The 17404-nt window shown below is 32.9% G+C and overlaps 1 protein-coding gene and 1 non-coding gene across 2 annotated transcripts in view; one reads left to right on the forward strand and one right to left on the reverse strand.

Annotated features, from left to right (window-relative positions):
• FBXW7 (F-box and WD repeat domain containing 7) overlaps positions 1-17404 on the forward strand; it is a 219414-nt gene that overhangs the window by 154481 nt on the left and 47529 nt on the right. The gene's annotated exons all lie outside the window — the stretch shown is intronic.
• On the reverse strand, positions 14586-14692 carry LOC115940462 (U6 spliceosomal RNA). Its single transcript, XR_004075211.1, has one exon. It is a non-coding gene; the product is annotated as a U6 spliceosomal RNA (small nuclear RNA).

Genomic DNA, 17404 nt, shown 5'->3' on the forward strand with positions numbered 1-17404 from the left:
TTTCTGTCTCCATGAATTTAACTACGCTAGGTACCTCATGTAAGTGGGATCATACAGCATTTGTCCTTTTTTGACTGACTTATTTCACTTAACCATTGTGTCTTCAGGGTTCATCCATGTTGTAGCAAGTGTCAGAATTTCCTTCCTTTTTAAGGCTAAATAGTATTCTATTGTATGTATATGCCACATTTTGTTTACCCATTCATCTGTCAGTGCTTACTTGGGTTGCTTCCATCTCTTGGCTATTGTGAGTATGTTGCTATGAGCATGGATGTATGAATATCTGTTTGAATCCCTGCTTTCAGTTTTTTGGGGGAATTGTATGCCCCAAAGTGGAATTGCTGGATCACGTGGTAATTTTTTGAAGAACCGCCATACTGTTTTCCACAGTAGCTACCTACATTTTACTTTCCCACCAGCGATGCACAAGTGTTCCAATTTTTCCACATCCTTGCTAACACTTGTTATTGTGTGTGTGTATTTGTGTGTGTGTTTGTTTTATTTTTATTTTATTTTTTTGTTTTGTTTTTAAATAATAGCCATCCTAATGGGTGTGCATTGGTGTTTCATTCTGGTTTTGATTTGTAGTTCCTTAATGATTAGTGATATTGAGCATCTTGACATGAGCTTATTGGTCATTTATATATTTTCTTTAGAGAAATTTGGTTGTTTACTTTTGTGTAATTAAAAATGTCACCTCTGATAATGATTTTGCTTTTTTTTTTTTTTTTTAAGTGGCTTGAACTCACAACCTTGAGATCAAGACTTAAGCTGAGACACTTAACCGACTGAGCCACCCAGGCACCCCAATAATTTTGCATTTTTAACTACATTTTAAATTATGGTATAAAAGGAAAGTGTACTTCAGTAAAGTAGCATCTTGATGGGACTGGGAGTATTTCTAGTATATGAATTGGCTTCCCAGTAGCCCACTTTGGTAAGATCTTTCCAAAGTCAAGAAAGAAATCACTCATTTCTGACATTCTCCTTTCTCATTCTCTCCATATCACATTCTAAGTTCCCCTTATAGAGATCAATAAAAGCTATTGGAAGGAGAGATAAGTGAGATGACTGGCTTTTGGAAGAGGACAATAGAATGGAAGGAGAGAACAAACTAGTTAACCAAGCATTGTGAACAGACGGTTCACATCCATTACTTACCATCTATCAAAACTACTCTCTGTTAATTCTTACACCGAGCTTTTTTTCTTACCATCTTCATAACAGTCTAGTTTATGGGCTTGAATATGAAGTGTAGTATTAATTAACATTGGCATAAGTGCTTAATTTAGGAAAATATTTGAGGTAATGCTGGAAAGATTAGTTTGGAGCCACTCTGAGGAGAGTCTTATCTCCATATTTTATCTTAGGCATTTGGGAACCATTGAAAGTTTTTGAGGAGTGGATTGTACACCATATTCTCTCTATGCGTTTTAGGAAGATATTTCTGACCATGGTATGTTGGAGAAATTAGGCACTAAGGATTTACGATGAACTGGTTAGTAATTATTTTACTATAATTGTTTCCCATCACAGGCTACATTTATAAATACTTGGGCTTTTAAAAAAAATATATCTTTAATCACATGACTTATACTTTCAAGTGGCATCACTGAGTTTTTGAGAATTATAGAGATTGAACTGACATTTGCAAACAACTAAAATGTCTACTGATAAGATTAATGTGAAGTACGTATTAGTAGCTTTAGAGAGATAGAGTCAACTAAGTGGCTTAGTATGATATAAAGAATGGTATTATGGAAAAGGAAAAGAGAGCATGCTTAAGACAAACAGTTGAAAATATAGTGCTCATTCTGAATATATCTAAGAACAAACGTGTGTATATATTTTTTGAGCATGCATAAATACTGTCCTTAAATTTGAAGCACATTCCTAAAATATTAATGCTGATACTCGGGTAAGGAAGATTCAAGATATTCAAGAGAAAATACAATGTTTATTTTTTTGGATTTTTGTAAAGAAAACATTGCTTTCCCTTTCTAGGGAATACCTGGGCTAGTTGTTGGAGAAGTTTCAGAGAGACCCTACAGCATTGCCCTGCGTTGGCTGTATTCACATTACTGACTTTGTACGGGAGGTTCACCAGCTGTTTGACTGGCAGGAGCAGGAGCTTTCACTTCAGTAGTTTGTAATTCCTGGCTATTCTAGGATAGTTTGCACTTCACCAAGCCTCAGACAGGTCAGGACATTTGGTAGGAGAAGGTTGAAAGACAAAAGCAGCAGGCCTTGGGTTCTCGGCCTTTTTTTGTTTATTAATTAGAAAGTTATATTTTAATTTGGTGGTTGGAATTTTTAGTAATGTGCCTGTATTACATGTAGAAAGTATTCATCAACCAAGAGGAGTTTTAAAATGTCAAAACCAGGAAAAGCTACTTTAAACCATGGCTTGGTTCCTGTTGATCTTAAAAGTGCAAAAGAGCCTCTGCCACATCAAACTGTGATGAAGATATTTAGCATTAGCATCATTGCCCAAGGCCTCCCCTTTTGTCGAAGACGGGTAAGTCTTGCATTTGAAAAATAGGAATATTTTTTTAAATGAAGTACTTCTGTTTCCTTTAGTAAAGAAATGCTTTGGATTTCAATTGATATTTATAAACAAAATTATCAGCGCGTTATGTAGCCAGATAAAACTTACGTAAGTGGTAGTTCTAATAGTATGATAAGCCTAGAGGGCAAGGTTACCCAATCCGCCTTTTTTCCCTCTCTCATTTATTTTTCATGATATTAGAATCCTTTAAATTTATTTAAAATTGGTAAATGTAAAAACCGTGTTTTAAAATATGTTGGCAAATACTACAACCCCAAATTTGTAGTTTTTTATTTTGTGGGAAAGGCAGGAAGCTGGTGGTATTCTTCCTATGTACGTGGGAATTACAACATTTAGCTCTTTTAAAGAATATTCCAAGTTCCCTAGATTTATCTGGCCCTTAGAGCTGTATTATTTTAAATTACTATTTCATTAATTCAAACTTAATGTAATAGGGACTTGACTTTTTGCTGTTATATAAAATAAAAATAGCATGCTATTGTGTGGCAGTTACGATAGAGTTTATATATAGACAATCCTGAACTAACAAACATTTTGTAGAACTTGAGCTAACGTATAATCAAGTTATGATCTGTTGGATGTTTTTCAGGATGACATTCTCCTCTCCCTCACCAGATTCTGACCCTGTTAATATTAGCAGTTTTATTGTATTTTTTTAGTTAACTTGGTATTGCTAGTCTGAGTCATTAACTAGAGTGATATGTTTTTAGGTCTAAAATATGTTTATGATCTTGAACGCATTAAACCAAAAATCTCCACAAAAACCTGAGATTAAATGGGTATTTGCATGTAACAATGCTGTTAATGTTTTAGTTCCCTTAAAAAAAAAAAAAAAACAAAACACTAAAGGGGAAATATTCTACTAACCAAGTAGATCAACACACAACACCTGAAAAGTATTTTTTCTCCTTAGTGAAAAGAATCTTTTATTTGCTGGGACTTAACCTTTGTAGAAATATGTTTTCTAATTATCTTAGTTCCTTTTGAGTAGTTTCCACTTCTACTTCAAACAAGTGGTAGCCATGTTGAAAAACATTTGAGTGAGGTTTAAATAAAACAGTTTCAACATTGAACATGAAATACAAATATCTCCATCAGCCTTATTTTCTTCTTTACTATGTTGTCAGAAAGTGTTTATTTTGTCCTCTTTCACTTTGTCACTTTTATAATTTCTGAATGAAGTCACTGTTCTGATTTAAGCATTTACACAGAAACCTCTAATGGCTTTAAAGTCATTAATAAACTAATTTATTATTTTAACACCTCTATAAAAGAAAATACCAACACAAGTAAATTTTTAAACTGAGGAAAAGAAGTGTGGGTTTTTTAAATCAAAGGATTTAAGATATTAACAATCAAGATAATCTTGTTCTTTGTTGAATATTTCTAATAAATTCTTAGGGACAATATATGGTAGTTTACTTCATTATGTCACAATGTATGTTTTCTACCTTTATTTTCTAACATGTACATGAAATTTAAAGGCTCAGGAGCAGATCCTATAAGAAAAATTAATAGAGAACTTCAAGGCTTTCCCTGAGGCCTTCCTAGGGTCACTATGCAGCTTGACTTTTGTAGGTTACTATGTTATGTTAATTTATAGCCTTGCATTTGTAATAACAGAAGAGAACTAAATTCGAAAAATAAAATTCATACAAGAAAGTTTTTTGGGAAGATAGCTAAAAAACACATTCAGTTTTAGACTGCCTGCCTGCCAGCCAGTAACTTACTATTGCATAACTCATTGACTCTGAGTACTAGAATTTTTAGAGGGATTGCATAATTATATCCCCTCCTTTCATTACTGGTTAATTTAGATAGTTTTTAATTGGTTTGCATGTTCTTTGTTATTTAATTTATTAACTTTCCTTTGGTAAATTGATAATAAACATTTTTAAAATATTATTTTTCTTTATCAAAGATTTAAGGAAGACTTTTGGTATGATATGTAATTAATCATATTTTGCGTGTAACATCCAGTATATCTCTTACACTGGGTATATTTTGCTTTCAGAGAGATTGTTCTACACTGACAAAGTACACAAAGCAGATAGAGTTCTGTATTTTGTAGGCCATTTTTTTTCTTCTAAGTAGTGAGCTAATGTGCACTAGTGACCTCTTATAAGACTGTAGCAGTCTTGACCTATTAAAATTTGAAAAACATGATATTGTCCCTCCATCCCTCATAGATGTTGATCCATTTAATGTTTGCACAATAAAATAACTTCAAAAATTGTGAAAGATCCTTTAGTTGCTATAACTACAACTTCAATTTATATTTCTTGAAATGTTTTCAGAAAATTTATTTACCTACTATTAATATTAATTATAATATTAATATTATTAATATTACAATATTGGTACTGGTAGTCGAATTCATTATTATATAAATTATTCTGGTCTCTCATCAGAGGTACTTTGGACTTAATAATAACAACGGTAAAGAAATAGCAATCTACCTTTTAACCAGTTACTGTAAATCAAAATAGTTTTAGTATTAAGGTCCTCATTATTTATTTACATTGTTAAAAATGTAGAATCACGGGGCGCCTAGGTGACTCAGTCGGTTAAGCGTCCAACTCTTGATTTCGGCTCAGATCATGATCTCAGGGTTGTGGGATTGAGGCCCTGTCGGGCTCCACACTCTGGGATTTTCTTTCTCCCTCTGCCCCTCCCCTGGTTGCTCACACTCACTATGCACTCACTCACTCAATAAATAAATAAATAAAATCTTAAAAAATGTAGAATCCTGGGTTCCCCTCTTTTGGATAGTCTTATGTTAGAGATCTGGATTAAGGTTCAGGGATCTATCTATATTTTTAAAAGTCCTATGGGTAATTGAATTAGGAAAATTTGAGAGTACTAGTTGAGATTAAATGGGTATTTGACAATCAGCAAAGAACTGATTGTCCTTTAGAGGAAGAGAAATTTTACAGAAAAAATTATTTAATCTATAAAATCACTGGAAATTTTCAATTTTCTTTGAAATTGGAATGCCCAGTTATGGTAATACTATATTTCTTAAATCCTAAGGTACATTATTTTTTCACATTTTAAATATATTTAAGAAAAACTTAAAATGTGAAAAAATGTGCCTTAGATACATTTTGATGAAATTTTATAGCTTATCTGGCAGCATTTTTTTCTTTTTAGTGATAAGAGAAATAACATCTTACAACTAATAGTAGTAAGAAAATGTACTTCAGTGCTTAAATCTCATTTCTTACCTCATTTTGTTTGGGAGATTTTTAAGCATTTATAATATTCTTGTAAAGTTACTCTTCATTGTTATTGTTTTGGTAGAAATTTCCAAGTGACATGCAAATGACAATGGTTTATATAAGGCTTTTAAAATATTTGACTGTGCTGGCTTATAGACAACATATTGTTTTGTGAGTGCCGTATACATTCCTGGGCTTGAACCATGTGCTGATTGTGTCGCATAAGCATTGGCAACACAGCTAAGAGAGTGGTGGAGAACTGCTGGGGGGGGGTAGTGGGGGTGGTGAGGTGGGGTCAGTATGGGACAAGGACTTGTTCTCCTGAGAAACAAGAGCTCAAGCAATAATGAAATATATGACTGGGATTTCTGATACTTGAAAACAGTTTTGTAGGAATTATGTTCCATATCAAGTTCTATTCAAAATACCACATTTAAAATAATTTTTCTTTAAAGTGAAAGTAGAAATAAAATTAAAATAGAGTATTTGTGTCATTTGAGAAAATGTTAATATCACTCCTGTGTATTGTTATCATTGCAGGTTACCTTAAGTCAAACTCTTTCTGCAAAGGGCCAGTAAATACTTTAGGCTTGGTGGACCCTATAGTCGCTGTTAGAACTATTCATCTCTGCCACTGGAGCACCAAAGCAGCTTAGACAATACTTAAATGGATGGGTGAATGGACAGGACTGTGTTTTAATAAATCTTTACTTACAAAAGAGTGAAATCTAGGTTTGTATGATTATAATGATACTATAGTAATTCTTGTGCATGTATCTCTTTGCTTATATATAAGTTTCAGCTCATGGTAAATTTTTAGAATGAGATTGTTAGTTAAAGCCATAAGTCTCACATTTCCTTTAAAACCATCATCCTCTCTTCTTAATTCTTTTGTAGTTATGTAGAAAAGTCTTTGTGTGGCTAACTGCTTGAATTTTAGCATACTGCTTATTCTCTTGTTAATATACAGTATTAGTATAATAAAGCTATTAATAATTGCTATCTTTCTAAAAGAACCCACTGTGTATTCTAGGCACTGTTTTGTATATTTTAACCCACATAATGCTTGAATGACTTAAGTGTTTGTTAAGTACTTTAAATTAGGTATTCTCTCCATTCAGTAGACTAGAAGATGGAGGCTCAAACCAGCAACTCTTCCGTTTTCTTGGTAAATAGTAAAGCTGACATTTAGCTGCAGAGTTCACTAATGCTGCAGCTAACAGCAGTAGCCATTCTCTTTATACAGTTTGTTCTCATGTGAACTAACACTTTTCAACGACTATTAATATTTTGGAGGGAAGCCTGGGAGCCTATCATTGTTGACATTGTTTCTGTGAGAAAATAGATTCAAAGATTAAAACAAGTAACTTACAAATAACTTTTGATAGCATAGAGCATTTATAAGTACAGGGTTTTTGCTGTAATCTCTTTGAAGATGTTTCACTTATAAAGTTATCTTACAGATTATGCAATAATTATAGTAATAAAAAACTGGAAATGTTTGAACAGTATGCATGTTTGTCTGTTGTTTTTGTAAGCTGAGGGATGATACCTGTTAAAGAAAAAATTATTCATGACACTTGTTAAAACGGCAAGATAGACTTTATTCAGGGGTACTGTGGTGATAGGGGGATAGGGACTACTACAAAGGGGTTTTGTAGTAGGGGAGGGAGATTGGGCTCAACTCCAAATACAGTAAAGAAAAGTGAGAATTTATAGCCAAGGAACAGTTGGGAGGGGGTCAGTGGGTAGAAAATTACTAAGAGGAAACATCGGTAGGGGGGATTCTGGCTAAACCAGTTTAACCAAGGTGGTCAGACATCACGTGGAGGATGATAGAGGATGAGGAACCCAGCAGTTATGGAAGGTGGTCAGATACCAAGATTGGAGGATTGTGCTTAAACTGAGTAGGATTCTTGCTCTTGACAACATGCCCAAGGACAGGGCCTAGTTGAAAAAGAGCTCAGCGGAGCCTATCTAGAGTTTGGTCAAGAAGAGAATCTTTGTGATACCTCAGGGTCTGTATTTGGCAGGCAACAACTGAGAGCAGCTTGTCTGGACAGGTTAACCATCCTCAAACTGCAGTGCAGTATCATTCTCATCAGTTTGCTCAACCAGCACTTTTGACAATGAGGACAAAAATTTAAAACAGCATTGTACCTCTCTTAGCTTCAGTGCTGTTTTGAGTTTCAGTTTTTTCTTCATTGTTGAGTTATCAATGATACTAGACAAACCTATATTCTAAATTTTAAGCACATTCAGGCATAATCTAATTAGCTGTTTTTATATGTATAATACTCAGTTAATTTAAGCAGTTTATAATTTTAATCTGTTATGCTCCTTTCATAGACTATTGACCAGTCTATTAGGCCCTTTTCAGCAAAGGTCTGCCAGTTTTGTCAAATAGTTGTATTACCTTTGTTTAAAAAAAAACAACATGTCTAATTATTTACCCTACAGTAAGTTTCATTTGTGGAAAGATTTTGTATGTACCCCCAAAGTAGGCCATCATAAACTCTTTTGCTAAAGCCAACTTGTGAATTATTACCCTTCTGAATTTAATAATCTCCCAAATTCTCCAAATTGAATGGTGATATAAGGAATTTTAATTTTCTTTCAGTAATTAATATCTTTTACTTCACTTTACAGAAATAAGACATATTCAATATGTAAAATTTAGAAAAATATTTTCCTTTGCAATTTCCTAAAGTATCAGTAATTCCACTGCTCAAAAATAACCACAGTAACAACTTTAAATAATTTTTTAGCAATATTGGTACTTTAATTCATTGTTAATATATTGTTAGTGGTTTCCCATAATTGTAGTTACTTAAAAATATATAATCTGCTAAATGAATGTTCCATAGTTTTCCTACTATTGTTCATTTAGACAGTGACCTGCTTTGAACTTTTTTATACATGAATCTTAAACATCTCTATACACAGATTTCTAGAAGTAGAATTATTGGGTCAAGGAGTATGAACTTCTTTAGATTCTTGAAAAATACTGTTAAATTGTTTTCCAGAAAGTTTATACCAATTAAAAACCAGCATGAGGGATTTCTATTGTTGTTTAAAGAGAAAGAAATCATATTCTAAGAAAATTTATTCCTATGTGATAAAGTTTTGTGGATTTTACTTAGTTAATACTATGTCATTGTATTTCTAATTATTCTAGGTTTTTTATCATAGGGAATTTTTTTCCTTTTGAAAAAATAATGAGATAGGTTTATACTTATAGCTTCGGGAGAAAAATATGTAAATAGATCAAGAAATTAGTTGTTGCTCATGTGATTCTATTTTTTATTCTTTCTGGAAAATATTTGTCATAGACCTGTCACCTATATTATCTTCAACTATAATTTTCTTCTCCTCCCATAGTTTTAAAACTATAATCTGTGTTTTTATCTAAACAGATGATCCACGTGTATAGTTTTATGATTTATTACATTTTTACTGCAAGTCTTAGGGTTATTTCAGTTTTTGCATCACCTTAGTTTATCCTTTTATATTTCTGAATTTTAGTGTGATATTTGCACAGTATAAATGACAGCCCCTTCCAAAGTATATTGCTATTAATAATATCTACGACAAGAGTACTTCTCATACTAACAAGAGCAGCTGCCAGAAATACTGGTCTATTTCTTAGAGCACTACTACTTAGTTTTACATTTCTGACATAGCTTTGCCCTTTGCCCCAATCCAGGTTTACCTTTTTTTTTTTTTTTAATCTAGTCCAGCCGTGATTAATTCTTATTGAAAATAGTTGTAGCAAGTCTGCTCTTTTAAAATGTCTTGATGCCTGAAAGGCATTCATGAAACTCAATATCCGTTTCATGGAACTCTTAGCCAATTAGAAATAGATGGATGTTTCCCCAACATACAGAAATTTGAAACCTTTAAAAAGCCAGCATCCTCCATCTCTCCCCCAGACTGGTCTGTTCCAAGTGTCCACCAGTTACATTTGTGCCTCTTTCTTTCTAGGTCCTTCCCATGACCTCACAGTCTAGCTTCCTTCTCTGGTTGTCCTGGCACTGATTGCATCCACCGTTGTCCTCATCCATTAGTAGAACATATTGTAATTGTTGCCATTACCTTTGGCCCTTAGGCAAATATGTACTGCCCGGTGATGTTATTCCATATAGTTATCTTGTCTCCTCAATTAGGCTATAAACTCTTAGAGTTCAGAAATTATCTTTAATCTCTTTTTTATGCTCCTAGTGATATGCAGAAGAAAGTTAGTATAAATATTCTTATGACTAATTCATTGAAGTATGTGTTAAACTTGGAAGATTCTGAAGGAGTTTTTGTACTGTTAAGAATATGGCATGTTTTTTGTTTACTAAATGTTTTTAAATGACTGTGCAGCTGTGATTTTGAATATTTCATTTTCTAAATTTAAATAAACTCAAGATACAGTTTGACACTTAATTTTAAAAGTAATTACTACTTACCAATTTTGAAAACGAAGGAGAAACAAACATAGGGTAAAGTCATTTTGATGATACTTTTGAGATTCTACAGTAGCCAAAAAATGTCAGAAAAGCTGAAATAAAGGAAAAAAAATTACAATACTTTGGAGAGAAGAAAGAACAGGGTGGTGAGATGAGCAAGTTTGGAGGGAGATTTTAATAGGGTACCTGATTTTTTTTTTGAGTAAACTAAAATGTGACTTCCTTCAGTTATTTTCCTTACACACGTATTCCATTGGAACTGGGGAACAATTGGCATTTTCAACTGATCTGATATGGTTTATTGTCACTACTTATTTTATCAGTAAAGTGATTAGTTACCACATATCAGACCATTCTATTTTAAATCCTATCAGTCCTTTTCTTCTTAAGAATGTTTCATGTGTCATGCATAAACTTGAGTAAACAAAGTATAAATTACAAATTTTCTTGCGGTCCTATTCTCTGTACTGTGCAGGATACTAGCTATAAATAAAAAGGTGATGATTCTTCATCCCCTGTACCTGTGGATATACAGAAGTGAAAAATCACGATCCTTTATGCATCGTAGACAGTCTAGTGGTAAAAACCATAAACAAACCTTTATAGTACGAAGCTATAATTTTGCTTAAATGCCCTCATGTATAAAGTACTGTGGGAGCATGAGAGGGTCACCCAAGTCTCAAAGCAAATGACTCAGGAAAGGCTTCACAGTAACTTTGAATTAAAACATGAAGGGTATTTGCTAAGCAGAGGATCAGAGAAGTGATGGACAGAAGGAACTTGTATTATTGCTTGCGCTCACATCTCGGCCTTTCATGTTATTTATACTGCTGCAAATTACTTGCTTATATCTTGACATGACATTTATCAGTAATAATATCAGCCAAAAAATATGTATTGAGCACTTAGAACAGAGTTGGAAAATTTTCTAGAACCTATGGCTGTTAACAGTGAACTAGATAGAGTCCATGCCCTCATGGAGCTTAGGTTATACTTTATGGAAACAGAAAAGTAGTTACTAATGTTAGTGTTTTGATGACAACAAAATAGGGTCATAGTATAGAGTCTAACTTGGGGTGCAGAGGAAGCACTATACTTTCCACATATGAATTCATATAATCCTTAAGATAACCTTGTGAAGTAGGTGTTGTATTATATTATCCCTATTTTACAGATGAGGAATCTGAGGCATAGCAAGGTTACATAACTTGCCCTAGAGCTAGTGATGGAGCTGAGATTCTGCCTCAGGTGTCTAGACCTAGCATCACAAACACTGTGGTAAACTGACCTTGGTAAGGTTTGTTGAGTGAACAGATCCTTAATTTCCAGATGTTGGAAGGGTTAACTTTTGCTGTGTAATCCTGGGTTTTTAAATACTTTTAAATTCTTACTTTGTTCTCACAATTCGTGATGGCTTCAGTATCTAATTACTGATAACATTGCTTTCTAGATGTTTTTGTGTTTGTCATCAAGAGATGTGTTAGTATTAGGTTGTGCCTCAGTTGTCAGATATGAATGTAAAACAAATTATAATGATGTGTAAGTCTACAACTACATTGTAGAAATAACTGCCATGAATTGTTATCCCTGTTGTTGATAGATAACAATCTGTTCAAATAGTTTAGTAATTTTAACATCACAGGGCAAGGCTATTAAGATGTAGTATGGAAGACAGATGAAAAATATGCTAAAAAATAAACTTGCTGTTAAGTCCTGGCAAGGTAAACAAGTATGAAATAAACTCACTGTCCCTTGTCTGCAGACAGAGGTCCAGCAAGCCCTGAGAGCTAAGAATGTTTTTAAAGTTAGCCAAACCTAACTCTAAGTAACTTAAAATAGTCAGTTTTATTATTTATCTGAATAGTCATGAACTTTGCTGCAAAAATATTAATGTATAATACTGGAAGTGTTCAGAATATGTATGTACCATATTACTTTTCTAAACTCCAAAAAGTTCTGAAGTCAGCAACACAGCTTTCTCTAAAATTGTGGAACTAACTCCACAGACCTTTGAGTTTACAGCTATCACCCACATACAAAAAATGGAATACACTTTGAAATGTCAAAGTAGTCAAAGCCTTAAGTCTCTGAGTATGTGCATATTTAAATGCTTTAAAACATACATTATATAAATGAATACCTAAATTTTACTAACCTAGTTATAGGCAGCTCCATATAATATGGTCGTTCAGAGCTTATATATTATTTTTCTTCAGTGAGTAAATGCAACTCTTGTTAGCAGACATATATGTTAAATGAGGAATGAGAACCTCTACCACTTTTTTACTTCATGGAAAATTAATACCACTAAATTAATTTTTATTTTGCTAATACGTATTAGGCATACTCCCTGTATGTGTCACTAGTATAATGAAGATGAGTAAGGCAGAGACCTTCCTTCCCTTAGGGAGGCTATAGATGCTTCTCTGTCTCTGAGAGATTTATCTCATTGTTCCCATTTTATAGTCACATATCAAAATCAGAGGAACATGGGTTAATTAATTTATTCAACAAATAAACATTAATTGCCAGGCTCAGTTCTGGGCACTTCAGATACATTAGTGAACAAAGCAGAAAAGGTCCAACCTTTTATATAATTTAACATTTTAGTGACCCTGAGAATTCTGCTTAGGAGTGGACAGCATGTTTGGTCTGTTCCAATATACAGTGTGTCACCAGACTCCTTTATTCAGTGGTACATTTTTCTAAATCAACTGGTGGTAATTTGTCTTTTAGTTTCTCCATATGTATATATGGGTACCTACATAGATGTGCATGCATAGATATGACACACTCTCTGACTTGGTAGGATTATGTTGGTGACTTTATTGATATGTATAATCTACTGGTTTTCAGATGCTGTTAGATAGTATCTAGTGTGGAATAGTATTTTGAGGTTCTGAAAGATTAAATATGATCCTTCTATTTTATTTCATTTTTTTCATATTCTTGGAAACTTTAATATCCTACCGGGCTTACCTAGTGATCTCTTTCTGGATTGTTCCTGGGTCAGATTAGAGTTCTTGGCCCTCTCTCTGACTTGTGGGAAGTTGCATAAATTAATGTGTGTTTCACAAATAAACCAGCTAAATAATGGTAGATATAATTTATAGTAGATACGTTTATGGTAGGTATAAATAATACATATATAATTTAAAGATTTTATTTATTTGACAAAGAGAGAACACAAGCAGGGGGAGCAGCAGGCAGAGGGAGAAGCAGGCTTCCCGCTGAGCAGGGATCCCAGTGCGGGGCTTGATCCCAGGACCCTGGGATCATGACCTGAGCTGAAGGCAGATGCTTAACGACTAAGCCACCCAGGTGCCCCTAAGACTTTTTTAATATGATAGAAATTTCACCATAGAAGTAATAGCAGAAAGGACTACCATTTGTGGTAAAGTCAACAACATTCTAAATGTTAGGAGTTATAATTCAGTATTTCCAAGTATCTATTGATGCAGCCCATCTCTTTATTTGCATATATAGTGTTTTATTCCTAAATTGTGAGAAAATAAAAAAGTAAATCTGAGATTAATAAGGTTTTCTCTTGTGACTTTGGTCTCTATGTTTATAAACTTTATTGACATTTATTTAGATGTCAAGGAAAAGCAAGTAGGAGCAAGTATTTCTCAAACGTTAATACATTAATACTGACTCTAAAATCACACGGCTAGCTATTTATCGTTATTTTATGATATTTTCATGCAATAATAGGGAAATCTGTTTTGAGAGAAAAAATATAATGTTGGATGAAATTCTCTTACATTTTTTTCTCCTTGCTAGTATTGAAAATGAAAATTGAAACTTGTGGGTTATTCCTATATTTAATTACATTTTTATGTGTGCGTGATTTCATATAGTTCACTTGGGAACAATTTAAGCTTAAACAGCTTTTCAATAATCCACAGAAATCTCTGCATTATCACTTTGGATTTTAAAATGTCATTGTTGCTACTAGTTTGAACATGTAGGGGCAGTATAGTACTGTTTTTGTAAATCTTGTCTGAATTTGTGGGATTTCTGAATCAGTAAGTGGTGTTAAAAGTTCATTCTTCTTTGCAAAAATGTAGCTATATGTCTTACATTTTAAAGGATGAATGGGACTATTTAAGTTGGAACTAGTCTTTCAATTCAGGTTTTTATATATATATTATACAAAAGCTTTTATATTATGGAAGCTCATGGCCTTGATTTATATTTGAAGTCAAGGAATACGTTAAGCTTGTTAACAAGAAAAAATGTACTTTTATTGTTAGACAGTAAAAATGAGGACAGGTAAGTGGATTTGCAAAAAATAGGCAAAATGCTAAAATCAGTACAATTTTGCTCCTTTTTTAAAAAAAAAATACGGAATGCTTCACGAATTTGTGTGTCATCCTTGTGCAGGAGCCATGCTGATTTTCTCGGTATTGTTTCAATTTTAGTATATGTGCTGCCGAAGCAAGCACTAAAATTAGTGCAATTTTGCTGTTATTCATTCTGTACCAACCTTTTCAAAAATGGATGTTTAACTATGAGAATTTTTTTAATAAAGTCTTAATTTTTCAATCTGACAAGTGAACAAAACTTAGATTACTAAACAATCTTATTTTAATATTCTTCAATTTTTTTTTCCATTTAAATGGATTTATATTTAAAAACAACTGAGTAGTTTTCTTTTCCATTTATTCATTCAATAACTTTTATGAGTCCAGGACTGCTTTAGGCATTTGGAGTACAACAGTAAATGCAACAGTCTTAACTCCTCACCCTCATGGAGTTTATAGCAGAATAGCGGAGTGCTTAACAGCATAGATGATAGTCATTTAGACTTGGGATTACGTTCTTAGCTTCACCACTTACTAAGCCTCATCTGTAAAATGGAGATAGAAGTACCTACTTCATAGGATTATTGTAAGAATAAAATGAAATAACCTATAGAAAAAAGAAGTATCGTTCTGTAATAAGAACTTAAAATCTGTTATGAAGTTCACAAGACTTTTTTTAGAAATGTTGGTAAAAATTATAATTAATTCTCCTGACATGATTATTTCTTTTACTTATGGTTAGTGTTTTGAATATTTTTTCATTTTTAATTTCTTCAAATTGTGAAAGAAAATGCATAGCACCAATTTTGAATAGTCATTTTTCTTAAATAGTTTCCTGAATGACTGTTAATCTCTAAATGGATAGCTACTGCACATAAAAAGTTAATGTGTTTGGTTCTACTTACATTATGTAGATTCATTCAGTGTGACTATCACATGTGTAAAAATTAACCCCATTATGTCTTACTAAATTAAGGTAACGTGCTATCTTAGTATTTTGTTTGGAGTCTCTCAGATGTTTAGAATAAATTTGTTGGCTTCAAATACCATTAAATTAAAACAGTTTAAATTGCTACGTAAGAATTAAAAACAGAATTTATTGATTGACGCTAAAATGTCTAGCAAAGAGTTTCCATTGTGATTTTAAGCTCTGACTCCATTTCTTTCCCTAGAGGCCGCAAAATAAGTTAATTAGGAAATGGAACATACTTGTTAACATCTTTGAAAACTAGCTTGTCAAAATGGCCCTTGGAATATCATTACTGTATAAGAATTGAGACTTAAAACATTTAAAGAATTGATTCACAAGTCTTAACAAAAGTGCTTAGAAATTTAGATCTTTCTTTGGTACCCTGTGCTGCTTTTAGCTCTCTTTATTTTTTAATTACATGGAAACCCCATATTTAACACACACACACACACCTGTACACGCGCATGCCCACGCGCATACACACGCACTCCCCGGCCCCCCATACACACAAATGAAATTCTCACCCACCCCACCTCTGTATAGTAGCTTATCTGCAGTGTGCATGCTGCAACTGCTACATTGAGGGGAAGTGGTGTTCTGCCGTTTTCATATTAGCTTTGTTATCATGCAGTATTTTCAGCTGCTCATACTCATTACCATACAGCTGGTATGTAGAGAAGGAAGCAAGCAGAAGTTGTACTGTCTACAAGAATAAGAAGCTCTCTTGCAGATGGGGTGCTGGCAGATGGGGCATGTGTTTGAACAGGTTTTACTAATAACAGTGCATTAAAAATCATTCTGAGGAAGTCCTAAGGTCAGTGCCATGAATTCAAAGCTCGAGAGGTTGTTCAGCTTTTTGTAGACCTTTTTAGAATATTAACTCTAATACAAAAAAGTAATAAATGGCCAACCACAACCTCTTCCAAAACATTTTTTATAGTTTTTCCTTTTTCATTTTAGGATATTTTCTCTTTAATGTAATTTAAAAAGCATTGATATTGTTTGCTAGTGTCTGACATCATCCTACACTGTATTTTGTACTCTTCATTATATTTACTTAAAATTCCCAGACTGTGGTTATATACAAAAGTATATATACTTTGAGCAACGTAATAACATTCTTCAGCTTTAATATATAAATGTTAAAATATTTCTTGGAAGTTGAAAACCAAAGAGGATTTAGAAATGCCTCTTTTTATATTGTTGACTACATTGATGTTTAAGATGAATTGTGTTCTATTTCCATTCAAAGTTAGAAGTGAATGGTATGCCCCAAAATGAATCTTTTGTTAAAATTATTACTTACATGCTTTTCATATTCACAAAACCAAATGAAGTAGTAATGAAATAACTATCAGTAACTTAAAAAAAAAAAAGGGTATTTCAGTGGGATCTTACTCCTTTTGACCTTTTTCATTAAGTGTAGTGTTTCTTGGTAGATCCTGTCTCAATGGGAGATCATGATAAAAAGCAAGGAAAGCAAAATAAAGGTAGCCAATTATATGTAAAATATGCAGTATTCAATTTAATTTTAATGGAAATGGCACTTAGCCTGTTATTTTGTCCATAGAGATTAAAATATATATTGCCAAAGGGTTTTTCTTTTTTTTAGCAAGTATTATAGTGCTTTTGGTAACTCTCAAAAACTTTCATGCTTCAGATTTCTTGTCAGTAAAATAGAGATACAAAAATGCTATCTGTTGGGTTAATACCAATGAATAAATAAAATACTTTGAGACTTGTGTGAGATTTAACAACACTAAGTGTTGTTAAAAGTGTGTATATCCCTTTTAATAGTAAAAGTTTATATTCTGTTGGCATTTTTAAAGGTACAGGAAGTCCTAAGCCAAGTTGGCTTTTAATAACAAAGATAATTGCATTTT

Source organism: Leptonychotes weddellii, chromosome 2, assembly GCF_054177405.1.
Source record: "Leptonychotes weddellii isolate Sample4059 chromosome 2, ASM5417740v2, whole genome shotgun sequence".
NCBI classification, from domain to species: Eukaryota; Metazoa; Chordata; class Mammalia; order Carnivora; family Phocidae; genus Leptonychotes; species Leptonychotes weddellii.